Here is a 16870-nt window from a genome sequence, read left to right as displayed (position 1 = left end):
TAAGATTCTTACATAACTGTATTTGTACAAGATGATTCTGTTTTTTTTTAAATATAAGTTTACGTAACGTGATGATTAAGTAAATTTAAATATCTGTGCTTAAGAAGATGATCTTGTTGGTTAAATACCAGTGTGAGTAAGAAGATGATTCTTTTAAGTTAAATACTTGTAAAGGTAACAAAATTATTCCTAGGTTTCATATGCATGAGATTCTCAGATTATAAATCTATATGCAAAATAACAAAATGATTCTCGTAAATAAAATATTTGCTGTCTAGCAAGATGATTTCATACATTACATGTCTGTTTACGTAATTAGATTGTAAGGTTACATATTGTGTGCCTCATGAGATTTTTATGTTACATATCGGAATAGGTTAATAAGTTACTTAGTCACTATCTGTATGTGCAGAATAAGATTCTTACGTTACCCATCTCTATGTGTAAGAATAGAGATGGGTAACGTAATAATAAGTAATAACGTAAGAATGGAGATGTGTAATGTAGAGAGATGTTACACATCTCTATGCATTCTCTTAAATAAAACATCAATAATGCATAATAAGATCAACTCATAGGTTTCAATCTGAATAGATAATATGAATATCAGGTTACATATCTATATGCGTAACAAGATCTCATAGGTTACACATCTGTAAGTGTAACAAGATGATCTGATAGGTTTATATATCTGTATACATGATATGATTCTTTGGTTACATGCGGGTATGCGTAAAAAGATGGTTTTTCTTAGATTACATGTCCGTTTATGTATAGGTACACAGACAAAGCTCTATTCTATTTGATCAAATATTTCCGGACACTTGCTTAAAGCAACTCTCATTTTAATACGATTATTACAGAGTTTTTCACCCTTTGCTGTTATAACAGCCTTCGGTATTCTTGGAAGGCCTTCTTTTTGTACGTTTCTGTGGTAATTTCTTTCCATTCTTATAGAAGCGTATTAGTGAAGTCAGTCACTGATGTTGGGCGAATTCGCTCTGCTCGCAATCGGCGTTCCAATTCATCCCACAGATGACTGATATTTTAAGTTGAGGGCTCTGTAGGGCCAATGAAAACTATTCCTGCACAGTCCTCGCTTTGTGGGTGGGGACTGTCTTGTTGAAATAGGGAAGGGCTTTCTTCGAAAACCATTACATATGCGGTAGCGTTACAATTCCCCGCCACTGTAACTAGGGGAGATCCATACTGAATCATGGAAAAACAGTCCCAAACCATGAAGCCTCGCCCACTAAACATCACAATTGGCCCAAATCCCGACTCGTCCATCTCACTTCTAAAAGGTAAAGTGTGTTTCACCATTCGAAAGTACGCTTTTCTACAGCTCCATAATCCAATATCGGTGAGCTTTACACCACTCTATCCAACGCTTTGCGATGCCCTTGCTGTTATCAAGCTTGTTTACGCTACGCGGCCGTATAATAGTTGCGGTGCTAGCATTGCTTGCAGAGGCATTTCCTAACTCAGTAGGGAGTGTTTCAACCGAGGACAGACGATTTTTTTTGTGCCACTCGATTCAGTACTCGACGGTCCTGCTCTGTGATTTTGTGGCTGTCCAGGTGACGATTGCTGGGAATAGAAGCACCTGGGAGCAACAACAGGTGCTTCTATTTCACAACAGCATCCCTTAGTTGATCGGGATAGCTGCACCAGAGCAGATATTTCCTTTAATTGATGCTTAATCCATCTATACTATCATGCTTACACTAAAAACGACTGTATTTAGGACTTTCCAGAGCTTTTCGTACTGTACTGCAGATAATTCTCTAATTTAGCTTCCTGAAGAAGCTATTAGTTTTGAATAGAGAAATATGGACGTTGGCATTTAGTAAGATGAAGTGAATTCCAGTGATTATCATTCAGTTATTATTTAATATTTATCTACTATGTAATCTATCCTCGTATTTTCTCTTGAAATTGACAACATATGGTTGTCTCTCATAGCCTTAGTTGCTTAATGTAATCCTGAAGAACTAAAGTGTTCATTTAAAGTATTTTTTCTATGAAATTTACTTCTGGAGAATTTTGGCATCTTTTTTTCTTTTCCAGCTTATTTCCTCTATCATATTCCCAAGATTTTCCAGTAATTTGAAACAGGAAGTGATCGTCATTCTAATCCTAAGTTCAAGATAAAAAATAAGTATCAATCGGAAAATAATTCAAAAATGATCGTTCTTCTAATGCGAGCTGCAGATAAAAGTTTTTTCTCTTTTGCTCTTTATTTTATTGTTATTATGAAAAAAGTTACGAAGCACATTCATGAAGTGCTTCATACGCACGTCATGAGAAATGCTCCAATGAAAGCTGAAATAAGCTCGGGGCAGTCGGATGACCATCTCAGCAGTTGTATTCGTATTGTTGATGATTCATAAATTACAGGCATTTTTACATTGTGATGTTCAGACAAAGGTTTCAAAATTTGTTTTATTTTTCTTTTGATGTGAATTTTTATTTTTTTATCTTTAGTAGGCAAATGATTTTTTTTATTTTACATATTATATTATTTAATATTTTTTAATTGTTCTGAAAACTTACTCTAACTAACCACGGAACTTTTTTAAGCCACTTCAGGCCTCCAATAAGCGGCGGTGGTCTCGAAAGTTAAATTTATTATAAGTGACCTCTCGGTAGGTACATCCATGCCCACAGCGGAATTCAAACCCGTAGCCCAGTGTTTCTCAAAGTGTGGTACGCGGACCCCCAGGGGTCCGCGAAAGGTCTTCAGGGGGTCCGTGGCAATTTTCGGCTATGCATCATTAACGCATGGAATAAAATTTAAGTTTGAGATCGTAAAACGTTCCTATTGTATCACTGAATAAGGTACAGAGACATCTGCAGGCTGTGTTCTTTTTCATTTTTTTCAATAAAATAAAATAAAACAAAATAGGCAGTTGTCTCTAATTGCACAAACAGTGCAATTAGAGACAACTGGGATAAAAACGGCACTACTAACTAATGAATCGCATGACTCCTCCCACATAAAACGCTCTATAGTAGACAATCAAAACCATATGGTGCACCGGCAACATATGGTTTTGTTTGAGTGAACGTGTTAAAACGAAGAAATATATAGTGAATGTGTTTCAGATATTATATAAGGAATTCGGTTGAAGAGAATTAGCATTTCAACTGAACTGTCGGCCTGCCTTTGTCAATTAGTAGCGCGATCTTTTGTTAATACCGCGCCAATCATATGAACGTCTTCATAGCTGCTTTATCTCTACTGGCCTACCACTGCTGTCTGTTTCGAGTTCTGCTTTCACTTTGTTGAAGGACTGTTCGTTAAATACGGTAATTTTTTTTTAGCTTTCAAATTCTTAAGTATGGATCACTGGTTAAAGACTGGATTTTTAAAATGCGCAAAAGAGAGGAACATAGTAGATACAAGTAGCTGTCAGCAACAAGAAAATGTTGGTATTGTATCTGGATCAAGTGAAATTGATAAGTGTGTGTCGTCTGACATCTCTAAAGAACCAACTAGGAAGAAGATGAGAAAACTTCGTAAGTACGATATAAATTACTTGAAATGTGGATTTTCATGGACGGGAAATGAAGAGGAACCTATTCCATTATGTGTAATTTGCGGTGAACCTTTAAAAAATGAAAGCATGAAACCATGTAATTTTAATCGCCATTTTGAATCGAAACATAATGAATGCAAGGACAAACCTGTCGAATTTTTTCAAAATAAACTAAAAAATTTAAAAGAATCTCAAAACGTGATGTCGATCATGTCAGGAGGTGAAAACATGAAGGCTTTAGAGGCTTCATATCGCGTGTCGCTATTAATAGCAAAAAGTGGTGCAGCGGAAACAATTGGTGAAACTTTGGTCACGACTGCAGCAAAATTAATAGCGGAAATTATGATCGGAGATAATGCAAAAAGATCTTTTGATCGGATTTGCCTTTCAAATAGTACCGTTCATCGAAGAATCACTGAAATGGCTGAAAATATAAAACAAACATTGTTATCCGATATACGTAAGAGTCGTTATTATGCGTTGCAGGTAGATGATTCCACCTACATTACAAATTTTGCAAATCTTCTAGTGTTCGTTAGGTACGAAAAAAATCAAAAAATCCATGACGACCTTTTATATTGCCAACCCTTGCCAGAACATACAACAGGAGAAGAAATATTCAACAGTATAAATACCTTTATGCATCAAAACAAGCTTGATTGGAAAAGTTGCATTGGAATAAGCACGGACGAAGCGAAATCCATGGTCAGATCTAAAAAAGGGCTTGCTTCAAGGATTGAAGCTGTTGCATCAAATGCAAAGTCGATACACTGCTACATACACAGGGAGGCTTCGGCTACACATATGATTTCTACAGACCTAAGAAAAGTTCTTGATGAAGCTGTAAAATTATATTAAAGGCCGTCTTCTAAACGCCAGATTTTTCTCTCAACTTTGCAAAGAAATGGCAAGCAACTATACACAACTTCTTTTCCATACCGATGTTCGTTGGCTTTCTCGTGGAAAAGTCCTTACTCGTTTATTTGAACTTCGGAATGAACTACAAGTTTTTCTTGATGAAAAGTTTGAATTGAAAAAGTATTTACATAATTGGAAATGGCTCAGTCAATTAGCATACCTGGCAGATATATTTACTATATTAAATAGTCATATTTCCTGTCCAAGATAAAGTGAACGCCACGTTGGCAAAAATGAAGTTATGGCAAAAGCTGCTTGGTAATGAAGAATTTGACGCGTTTCCATCGCTTCATGAATTGCTGGCAAGTTCAAATGAACAAATTGATGATGATGTGAAAATTACTATCATGCAGCATTTAAAAAGCTTACAAATGAATCTAGAAAAGTATTTCCCCGAATTGGACATTAATATTGAGTGGATAAGATATACCCTTTCAATAAAAACAAATTTACGCCAAAGGGTCTATCGTCAATAGAAGAAGAACAACTTTTAGAACTAGCTTCTGATGGTTTCCTAAAAAATAAATACAGCGAGATTACGTTATCATCATTTTGGCTACAAATACAGAATGAATTTCCTGAATTAACAGATAAAGCTCTAATGTTCATTTTTCTATTTCCAAGTTCATATCTGTGCGAAGTTCGATTTTCGGCCCTTGTAGATATTAAGACGAAGAAGAGGAATCGCATTATAGATGTCGAATCTGAGATTAAAATCAACAACTATAGAGCCAAATTTTGCTGAAATTTTATCTCACCATAAGCAATTTCACTCCTCTCATTGATAATAAATTATTTCAAGTAAGTAAAACTTTATAGTATCTTTATAGAGTTTGTTCTATTAAAAATAAATCATATTTTTTGTTTACATGAACATATAAATTCAAATAAAATAGATATTTAATTTTTTAATATTTTAAATTAATTTATTCGGTTTAATTAATTAATTAATTTATTTTAATTAATTAATTAGAGGGTAGTTGGTTAATAATGAAAATTTATGGTTGGAGAGTGTATACTCTTGCCACTCGGCCAACTAGTAGTAATTCACTATCTAACGTACCCCTGCATAGCATCCCTTATTTAGAAACATTCTGCATTCCTCTTCGTTTCCCTAAAAGAGTTTTTACAAGACCCCCCCACACACACACAACTAGCATTTTACTTACATATTTTATGAGCAGGAGTTTCACAAAATCATCTAAATATGATCAATGCATAAACATTTAATGGGAATAATTTTCATTTCCACATAAATTTACGTGCCACCAAAGGGGGTGCTTCAGAATTTGAAAGAAAAAAGGAAAAAAATGCTGTTTGAATAAATGGTTCCCACTTTCTACTATCGTGGAGCGATCGTGGTACTTCAAAAAAAAATAATAATGAGTTTCAATGGATGATCAAATATCCCGCATTTCATATAGAAAAAGCCGTAAACAAGGTTTGAACTCTTAAACTATATTTATTTTCTATCCTTCATAAAATTCTGCATATGTTAGCGACCTGTGAAGAGAAGGAACTTCGGTATTGATTTCCTGATGTCTATCGTGTAACTTGAGACAAGTTCGGGATGCTGTTAATAACGCTAAAACACTCTCTTCGACCTCTTCCGACACCAAGAACTAAGAAGGAGTCAAACATTTCCTTCTTGAATAATTCAGCTTACGAAAATTTTTCTAAAAGTTCTTGGCGAACTGTGTTTATTAAGGAGCCGAAATTTGCCTTTTAAGTCTCATCGCCTACGTCATTCATTCATGCATCACGCATTCACCAGCGGAAGATGCACACTTTCGTAAACTGCCTCAGGAAAACTGCGAACCATATTTCCCTGTTCCGATGTCCGGTTGGATTTGGTGTCGCCTCCGGTACATCCCCTTTCCCATTTCCCTGAAACTAGTAGCGGTCCTCTAGAGAAAGCCACGTGCGGAGAATAATACCTCGCACGTTCTTGTTTAAGATTATACACATCAACATTCATTCGAACGCTTGTTAAAACGCATTCTTCTTTCCTTAGACATGCGTCATTTAAAATGTCAAGTCACGTTTTGCAATATCAACTCTTGTCTCTAGAGGGCGCTCTATGCTACCCTGAAGCCATGATGATAGTTACAGTTTTCCTAGTCGTGGCTATCAGTAGTCAAATTGGTTTCTTTCTCTCTAAATTGACACTGTGATGTTCCTGACAACAATGGCGCATGTGTTTGTAGCATAGTGGCGAGTGTCATTGTTGCGTAGTTAAGGACAACTATGATGAAGCCAATCTCGTCCCAGAAGAACAAAAACAATAATATCGTTCTACAGCTAAACAAGCAAAGGCACTCATTGACTTAATTTCTTTTAGTTCTTTATATCTTATCTGCACATGCGGCTTGGCAATTGCATAATCTTTGCTATAACCAAATGTAGGGAACACAACAGCACTACCTCCACTCTATAAAGTTAGAATCTTGGAAAACTAACTTAAGAACCGTTAGGTGAAACTCCATTTGATCAGAGACAGTGTTGATGTTCCCTTAAAACCATCGCGCCCTGATGAAATCATGTGACATATAATACGCAGCAAGGGGGTTATCCATCAGATAGACCGAAGTAATTAACTGAGAAAAACTAACGGAACATCAGGAACGATTGGCTTACAGAGAAGTGCAACCAAAGGAAAAATATAATAAAAATAAGCTTGGGTCACGTCTTCAATTTGTCAGCTCCTTTAGCCAAAGCAAGATAAAGGATATTACTTTCATCAGGCTTAATAACATCACCAGGAAAAGTAATCTCGTTATTGTCCACAGAAAAACAATTTTATGCCGAAACCATCACCGCCATCTGGTGGTGGCAAAGTTGTGAAAAACTTCGTGTTTGAGAAAAGAAGTGCTGAACCCTGCTAATCTATTCGCTTAATCTTTGTAGAACCCAGTTGATGCTGACTGCATGAATTTTGCACGCTATATAGATGACATTTTATTTTATTTTACTTTATTCTCCTCTGGTTTTTCCTCCTATTACTTCTCCTACTCCTACTTTTCCTCCTACTCTCCTTTCATTTCAAACTTCTATTTTTTTTTTCTGTATCTCGGTTTTCTCGACTCCAGTGACTGATATTAAATATGAATCTTTGGCGATGTTTTTTCCCAGTGGTATTTGTTTGTCGACTCATTTCTCAAGCTTTTGCGTTCTACCTAAATCTTCTATTACTATTATTGACTCATTTAGCCAGCCATCTGGAAGAAGAAGAAAAAAGTTCCGTCATCTGATACTGACCTGTTTTCGTAACACCAAGTTGACATTTCTCTATAGCAAAACGCTACTTTTCTATCGCGACAGAAGACTGGAAGTAACACTTGGAAAAGCGAACACTCGCGCAAGAGAGTCTGTTTCTAAGTGCAACTGCCTGTCTTTTAGGACAGCACAACGAAAGTGAAATCTCAGGAAACCGGAAGCGAAATGTCATCTGCAGGCAAGAATGATGATCACCGTAAAACGACAAACTAGTTATTCGTTTTTTTAATATTTTCATTCACTTTGTACTCAGCTATGACTACACTGACGGAAACGGAAATTCACGTATTCCCCTGATGTTTCTTCTTTCTTCTTAACTACACCAACGTAAATAAGGTAAGGAACCCGGTATTATATCTATAATTGGGTTTTTTCACACCTGAGGATAGAAAGGAAAAATCATGCTGTCTGCGCATTAGACCGTCTAACTTATGTGCAGATGAAAACTTCTTTTAATACTCCTCGCAATTACACGACATTGAAGTTTCAGGATTTTCCAACCGAACGGCAAATGTGTGCTTCCGACTACCCTGCACTGAGGTTACGGATTCCAGAAGAAAACTCTAAAAGAGAGTTTAATTGAAAATCTCTATCTAAAGAATTTTAAATAATAAATCAGAATTATAACCGACAACTTTGATCTGATATTCAGTTCATTTTAAACAAATTAAAGAAAATTACATCCTCCATAAAAACACATTGAGTCAAAAATCTGTTCTTAGATGAAAAGAAAAAAAATCTTAAAAATAATAAATATCTAACAAACAAAAAGAAAACATAACAGTTTATTTTATTTATTAAAATCTTGATTTATTTATAAGTCCCATGACACGTATCATACCCCACCGAGTACGAGATCTTTCGGAGAACGAAACATTCCAGTTATTCGTGGGGTTGGCAGCAAAGTATCACATGGGTTTGGCTATCCTTAGACGATTCTGTGTGGATTTTGAACTTTGAGTTCGCTGAAATTTACTTTGATAAAAATGAGAACAGAAACTATGTGAAGCGTGAAGCGTGATATCTCGAAATCCTGATATTGTGAAATCTCAGAATCATGACTATAAAATCTAGGGGAATCATAAAAATCAAGAAATCTCATAATTATAAGATTATGAAATCTCAGAATCATGAAATTATATGCTTGCGTTTTATTACTCTATAACAGGAAACAAACTGATTCCTGAATAATCTAAATTCTAATCCGGAGACGGTAAACACAACGATTAAATAAAGAGAATACTGAAGCTAATTATACAGATGACTCGTACTGGTAATCTGTATAATTAGCTTGTTATAAACCATTTGTAAAATTAGTCTATTATGAGCTACTTTCTTCAGGTTTTTACAATAAAATGTTCACAATTAATATTTTATTCTCTCTTTCTTTCTGTCTTTCTTCTTCCCTCGCTCTTTGTCATATCACATTGCAAACAAAAATTTATAAAAAGGATGGATCTCGTTCCCATAGAAACGAAAGATATGAAATGCGTCCAGCAACATAAAACAGCCCACAGGCAGATAGTTGGTTGGTATTGTACGTTTGTGTGCCCAAAGGATCGCGGAATGCTTTGGATATCCGTGAGCATCCAAACTTTACTTTCTTATCTGTATTAGAATATCGATTGCACTAAGCATCGAAGTAGTAGCTTAGCAAAGACGCCAACTTCGCGCCAGCGTACACACACACACACACACACACACACACACACACACACACACACACACACACACACACACACACACACACACACACACACACACACAAATATACTGAAGACGTAGGTCTAAGGTCAAAAGTTTCGGTTCTTTTTATACTGTTGGCAAATGGCGTCGTGATGGGACAAGTTAATCACTTAAATTAATTGACCGTAAACTGAAATTTCATAAGAATAGATTCCTTTTAAAAACGTAATAACAGTTCATAAAGGCAAACGATTTAATTGTTGCACAAATTATTGCGAAAATAATTATGTGTTCTGAAAAGCTAGATCAAAAGATATTGTTGCTCTCTTAACAATCGCAATTTCATTATTGATTTAAATTCTGTGTTGCTTGAAAATTTATCATTAATTGACCAGTTTTGTTTTATTCAAATGAAATGCCAAAACTCGCCATGTACTAGATAAATTATCTTCTAACCCAAATCTTCTTTTCAGAAGATCAATAAATCGCCTTGTTTTTCATGGGATAGCAAGTACTTAACATGTTAAGTTAAGCATGTTACGTCTGCTTATTTAGAAAACAGACGATTGCATTTGTAATACTTCGTAAAATAAAGATGAATATCATTTTATTTTAAATGTGTTTTGGCATTACACTTTGGAAAACTGCATCGAAGGTTTTGAAGATACTCGGAATTAACTTGCCATATATATTCAGGTATTTTATCGGAGTTTGGCACAAAAACTCAACCTGCCGTTTTATGGTCTTCTTTCGAAATTCCAGACAGGAATTTTTTTTTTTTGTTTTTTTGAAGAGAGAGGGGTGGGCTCCCTCTCTCTCTCTCTCTCTCTCTCTCTCTCTCTCTCTCTCTCTCTCTCTCTCTCTCTCTTCCGTCAAAACAGACATGCAGCCGGTAAACACACTTTTCAGACATCATTCATATTCTCCTTTATTCATAGTTGAGCAATCGTGAACAACAACAAAGCGAATTCCCTGATGGAGAATCTTCTTTTATTGCCAGTGCTTTTCGCTGCTTCTGACTTTCAGAAATGGACTGCGCTCTTGTGAATTCTAATCTTATACATGCCAAATGCCTGCTGAATATCCTATGGAATCAACGAGGCTCTCATTTTCTTCAACTGCTACTCTGAATTGGTACCATCACACATTCCAAATGGAAATAAGGGACGATTCAGAAAGAAACTTTGAAATTCGGAAGAAGTCTCGCGCGCTGTGAACATGGTTAAGTGGCAAGAGAATAATAAACAAGATTATCGCCAGCAGTTAATTTTTAAAGTCATAAAAGAGTTTCATAAACAGGAAATTCGAATCGAATCTTCACAGTACTGCCATGTCTTCCATTATCGTGGCTGAATTCCGATTCATATTTTCATGCAGATCTTCGAACCATCTCGAATGCCCTGGTGATAGTAACGATCCTGCTGAAAGAAATTACATCTCTTCCTGTAACAAGTAATAAATTGAACTTATTGTTGAAAAAAAAAGGACCTTTCAACCCAAGGAATGCGTGAGGTGCTTTTCTGCAATAAAAATATTTGATCAACAGACTATGAAAACTGACGTTCCATAAACGGAAGAATATTTTTATGCCGCTTGATATCTACGTTGTAGAATGTTGGCAGCGTTTTGTTTGCTACTCAATTCTGATATCCCCACTCGTATTTTTCCTCATTTGTAATTCGAATGTCACCTACGAATCACTGTAAACCTTTTAGCACATTGTAATTAATATTACGAATGGAATATGAAGATATTTTCAAGTCCTTTGAGGCTTTCAATAAGCAGTTCATCCATCACCTCAAGACATTCACGAACATCCATGTTCTCCCCCCCCCTTTATGAGAGTAATGTATTCCCCTCTACTACCACATACAAGAATGCGCTTTCAAAAAAGAAATATTCGGTTTTGATAGAAATTGTTTTGGTAGATGTAATAGTCAAGAAGGAGGGGGGGGGGGGAAATAATCAACGGAAGTTGAGATTTTATATGAAAACACCTTCAGATGCAATATTCAGGAAGCCCTTCTATTCATGAAGAGCTTTCATAATAAATCTTTGATATTTCTTTATTGTCGAAATTCACGATTAATTTAATTCTTCATTTTGAATATGAAGACAATTGACTGGTCAAATAAAAATGAAATAAAAAAATTCTCAATTCCGCATTCCACTGATTCACTTACCTTCAGATGAAAACCTCCTCGTGAAGGTTCTGTTCGTGGCAGACGTTCTATTCGAAACAAGGTCATCCCTAGTTGAAAAGAAAAGCAAGAAGAAGAAATATTCTTTAGTAACAGTTTACGTTTAGACAAATGTATTCGTTTTCAAGTGCGTTTTGTCAAAAGTGATTATCTGTTAGATTCTTTTTTGTTCTTCGTTGGTCATATTAAACCTGCGCTCTTATTTCAGTTTTGGTTTTAATCTATTTTAATGGCAAAATCAGGCAAACGATTCTAAACAATAAGAAGAAAAAAGTCACGTAACAATAAATGAACTGTCTAGAAGAAGTACGTAAGCCAACAATGACTCGGAGTGGGTTCAACGACTGCGATAATGAAATGACTCCACGATTACGAAAGGCACTCTCATTATTGTCAATAATCATTTCCATACTTCTTTCTAGCATGTGGCAGACATTGATATGATTTCTCCTCTCTCTCTCTCTCGCGCGCGCGCGCCTACTCTAATGTCACTGTGTATCCCAAAGGGAAACTCGCTCGTTGTTTATCCCAACTGTTCCACCAGCTATCAATCTTCTTTCCCTATAATTGCCGACAGATGAAAGGAGGTTAAAGGTTACCATCGTAGCTTGAAATATTGCCGTCCCGCCTATTCTTAATGGACATCGCAAATGGTAAGGGACATTTGTGTACCTCCATCGGGATATATACTCTAGCCCTAAGGGTTTTAATGCGGATTTTTAAACCATATGACATAACTCCAAGGCGGTTATTAGTTGCCCATAACGCAGTTGAGGAGGAGTATTCCAGCATTGCGAGTACCTTCTCTAAATAACCGCAGATGACAACTAGAAGTTCCTTATTTGCGCATCGGTTAGCTCCCACTTGCTGTTATGGCTTTTTCTTGTTTTTGCTTTGGGAAATGGAAAGAACACTGGAAAGTATTATGTAAAGGCTGTTAGCGGGTGTGTACTTTCCCGGTCCAGCGTTCTCTAGAGTGTGTTTGTCATGTGATATCCGCAGCCATACAGGAATTTTTAAGTGTTTTCTTCGTACGTGATGGGAAAATCCTGTTTCACTTGAACCTCCATGGAAAAATAAATCTACTTGATCCTGTTTCGTTAGTCAAACATACGCCCGCATATGCACACGCGCTTTGTAGAAGCACTTACAAGAATGCAAACCGCAAGGAAACCATAAACAGTTCTTTCCACGTGCATACCCAAGACCATTGCAAAAGAACGGAAAAAAATGTTTGGTTTTTTTTTTTTACTCTAGCCTAGTGACTTTCTTTCAATCTTTCATTTTATTTTAATATATAAATCTCCAAGAAGGGCAGGAGGAAACTATGGATAAGTTTATGTTGCATCTAACATTACTGCTCATGAAATGTGTTGGGGAAATCTGTGATAATGTCAATAGAATATGAGATAAATGTTGGCTGTTGGGTTGAATGGACTCGCTTACAAAGAATGCAGAACGTGACCCAATCTGTTCGGCCATGAAAATACTTCATTCCCCGACTAAATCACCTACGTCAATGCATTAAGCTTCTCCAAGAACAGAGTATTAACGTCTAGGGAAAACCAAATTAATAGCATTAAAATGCATTTTACAATAATTAAACAGCAAAACAAGATTCTCCACCACAGACAGAGAATATAAACGCAGTTAACCGCTGAAACCCTGAGACTGTAATGGAGTCATTCATTGGACCTAGTCCATTTTTAGTTTGGCTTTGGTCATGTTATTTTGAATTTAAGGCCGAAGCAACTTAGGCTATGAGGCCTGCTTATTTATGTCTATTAATTGTGTGCGTTCTTATGGCCGGTTTGCATGTTAAACCAGCCATTCTGAGAGTGAAAAATCCTGCTATGACAGTATGAGATCGGCTAAGCACTGATAAGGGTTCCTCGCATCTTATACGGGAATCTAATTAATCTAAATAAGCCATCAGCAGACACTTGTCAGTCGGCATGAGGAAAATAAATTTGTAGAATGTGCGACATTTTTATTGTTTGAAGTATTCTTTTTTTCAGAGAAATAGAGAGAGAAAGAGAGAGAGAGAGAGAGAGATAGTTGAAGTGAACCTTCGTTATCCATCTTGTTATCGTTGTTTAATTAATCCACCGATGGAAACAAACGACTTCACTTCAAAGGACGGCGAACCACAAAAAATACACAATTCTTTAAAGAGGAGGAATGTCCTCTGATATTAAAATATGTCCTGCAGCGGTCTTCCAAAATTAGCTTCCTGTACTGCATTCATTTCGGAATGTCAATGTAGGAAGATTACTTAATGTTCCCCAGATACTCTTCGTAGACTTAAACTACTGCTCATATCCTTGCTATCCGTATTTTAAATTCAAACATCATATTTTTAGAGAAGTTCTGCCACCACATTGGATTATCGTAAAGCAACTGCGTTTATGTGATGGTATTCCGGTTACCTCGAGGAGGTCCTCTAGACATCCCAGCACTGATCCAATGTCTGAAACGTTGTGGAAATGATTTCGAATGCAGGTGTGCGTAGGGAGAAATTATCGGAGAAATATCCTGTAAACAGCAGGGAGTCCTCACTGGCACAATACGGATTAGGTTCCGATCCATATTCTATTTTGCACCCACGAGTAGAATCTTGGCTGAAATCTTATCTTTACAGAATAAAAAGAACAAAATCATGTTGAATCCCGTTGAAAAAAAAAAAGACAAAGAATTTACAGGATGAAGGACAATGACTCGTACTCCAGTAGCAACTGACAATTACGGACATATGCCGATAAGAACGGCGAAGAGCAGATGAGAAAACAAGGTGAAGTTGTCATGATTGTGGATACGAGTGGGTAAACGGTAGTGACAACAGACACCAGGAGTGTCGCCCGGAGGTCACGTGAATAGGACGATAGTCGCGCGAAGAAGCGAACTAATACCTCCGCTTTATTACCGACAAAGAGAGAGACGGCATTACCGAATATCCCGCGGTCTTAATGCGGGAAAACGATCACTTCGATGAAGTAGCAAGCGGAGAGAACAAAGGCGATGCGATTGTACAGATGCTGGAACGCGGCGGCGGAGCGAAGCGAAAGTGACGACGACGAACAGCGGGGAAAAGACTCCGCTTCCTCATCGAACAAGGAAGTGGTAAAGGAAAGTTGACAACCGTGCGCAAATAAGACGTAATGGAGGGATTAAGTAAATAATTTAAGAGCTGGGACACCTGAAAGGTGATGCATCAAACACCCGGACGCGTCCGGAAGATCCGCGTCCGGGTTTTGCTGGTTGCTCACTGCGAAACACGAACATTCAAAACATTAACTAACACGAGGTTTGTTTCCTTCATAAGAGTTATAAAAGCCCTAATAAAGAAAGCGAGCTTTTTACGGTGAAATTGGGAAGCTTTCGGTACTCATTCGTAATCGATATCCACAATACTGTTTGCTTTGAAAGACCTGGGTTCGAATCCCGTCTAGGATGGGAAGAACTTTTATAAGATTTTTTTTTCAACAGAAGATGAGGTAATCAGTCTCGTACGGTGGTGGCGGGGATTTTCCGCAGGAAAATCGCGTTTCTACATCCACTAAAACGGACAAACCTGCCGTAAGAAAGCACGTAGTCCAAAGACACCAGCCTGATTGTCTTACCTGCTTCGGCCGTAGTTCTAAACAGCCGAAAATAATTTCTGCGCCATCACAATACACTTTTGAGAAACTATCGTTGCATTGAAGGATTTCTCAGATTGTAACCGCAATAGAAAAAGCTTTTAATTTTGGCGTTGTGACCTTCCACTGAAGTTTAAGAATAGTCTCTGACGAATGGTGGTGGCATCGCACACCAGAGGTGGAAATTGTTGTATGAAGGTATGAGGTGGAAATTATTGGTCCGAGGTACTCAGCAAGAAATCAGTTCCTAACGCAATGAGCGCTCTACTATGAGGGTCGCAACCATCCCCCTTCTAGGTTGCGCTGAGACCAGCATCTTGTTGGTAGCAGAGAAGAGGCTTCTTAATCCAGATAATTTTGTGTTAATCTCTCTCTCTATATATATATATATATTATTTATTTAGTTATGCCTTCGTATATTTTCTTCATATTATTTCTTTCTTCCGCTTTCGTATTTTCTTCTCTTCTTTCATATTTTAGCGTTATCTTTTTTTTTGTTTCTTTCCCTCTGTTCCTCTTTCCCAGTTCATTATTCTAGTTCACATTGCTCTTCCTTCTTCTTTCTGGCTCCAACACTCATAGTTCTTTCTTGCGTACCTACTTGGTATTCTCTCTCTCTTTCTCTCTCTCTCTCTCTCTCTCTCTTATATGTACGTTACATACTTTATATTTCTTTTCGGTTCTTTCACTTTGCTTTTCGTATTCATTTTCTTCCTTACCTCTTTAGTATTCTCCTTTTCACTCTCTCTCTCTCTCTCTCTCTCTCTCTGCATATCCCCCCCCCCCACGTGTTTTATTCGTGTTATCCGCATTCAGTAAACCGTCTTTAGTATTTGTGTAACCGATTTTCTGACAGCATCTCAAATTTCTTTCCCTCTTCGATCTCTCCCGAGAGCTTGATCGAATAAAAAATGACTACCATCACATCGTAAATCTCTTCACTTCCGAATGTCCGTCGCAATCAAACAGACGGGAGCACAAAAGTGTTTAACATTTTCATGCCGAATAATTCCAGGCAAAGAAGTGTGCGAAATCCCACCGATCAATCATTCGGAACAAATGCGTGCGAAACCCACTGACACGAAAGTGACTTCAGGGAAATCAACACCGTCACGCTTCTTAACAACGAACGAGAGACTGATGGCTGGGACTTAAAATCTCACTCGCCCATTCCCGTTTTGAAATCAATACTACTTACTATAAAAGTGAGCTAACGTTCAGAGTCTAACTGGAGAGAGAGAGAGAGAGAGAGAGATTAAGGGGGAAGGGGTACGTAATGAAAACTTTACCTTTACCATACATCGCAGTCAGTTCATTACTGTATGTTTCTTCATACGATCACCTAATCCTCTGTAGATCATTGCTTTATTCTCTGTTATTCCAATAAACCTTCCAATAAACGTGCCCACTCTCATCTTGACGAACCCTATCTCCCCAATATTACACAGCCCAATAGCGGTCCATTGAAAATGATGCCATAAATTGGGAATGACTCAGTAACGCATTCAGACAGATTTAATCAGCAACCCATGAAATCCTATTATGTCATTGACAGCTCTCTTTTCACAACACCAGCTGCATGTTCTTCTCCCTATCATTGTAAACTTCG

Source organism: Typopeltis vanoorti, chromosome 2 (genome assembly GCF_054136105.1).
Source record: "Typopeltis vanoorti isolate ZY-2024b chromosome 2, IOZ_Tvanoo_1.0, whole genome shotgun sequence".
In the NCBI taxonomy this organism is placed as follows: Eukaryota; Metazoa; Arthropoda; class Arachnida; order Uropygi; family Thelyphonidae; genus Typopeltis; species Typopeltis vanoorti.
Note: the sequence above shows the minus strand (reverse complement) of the source record.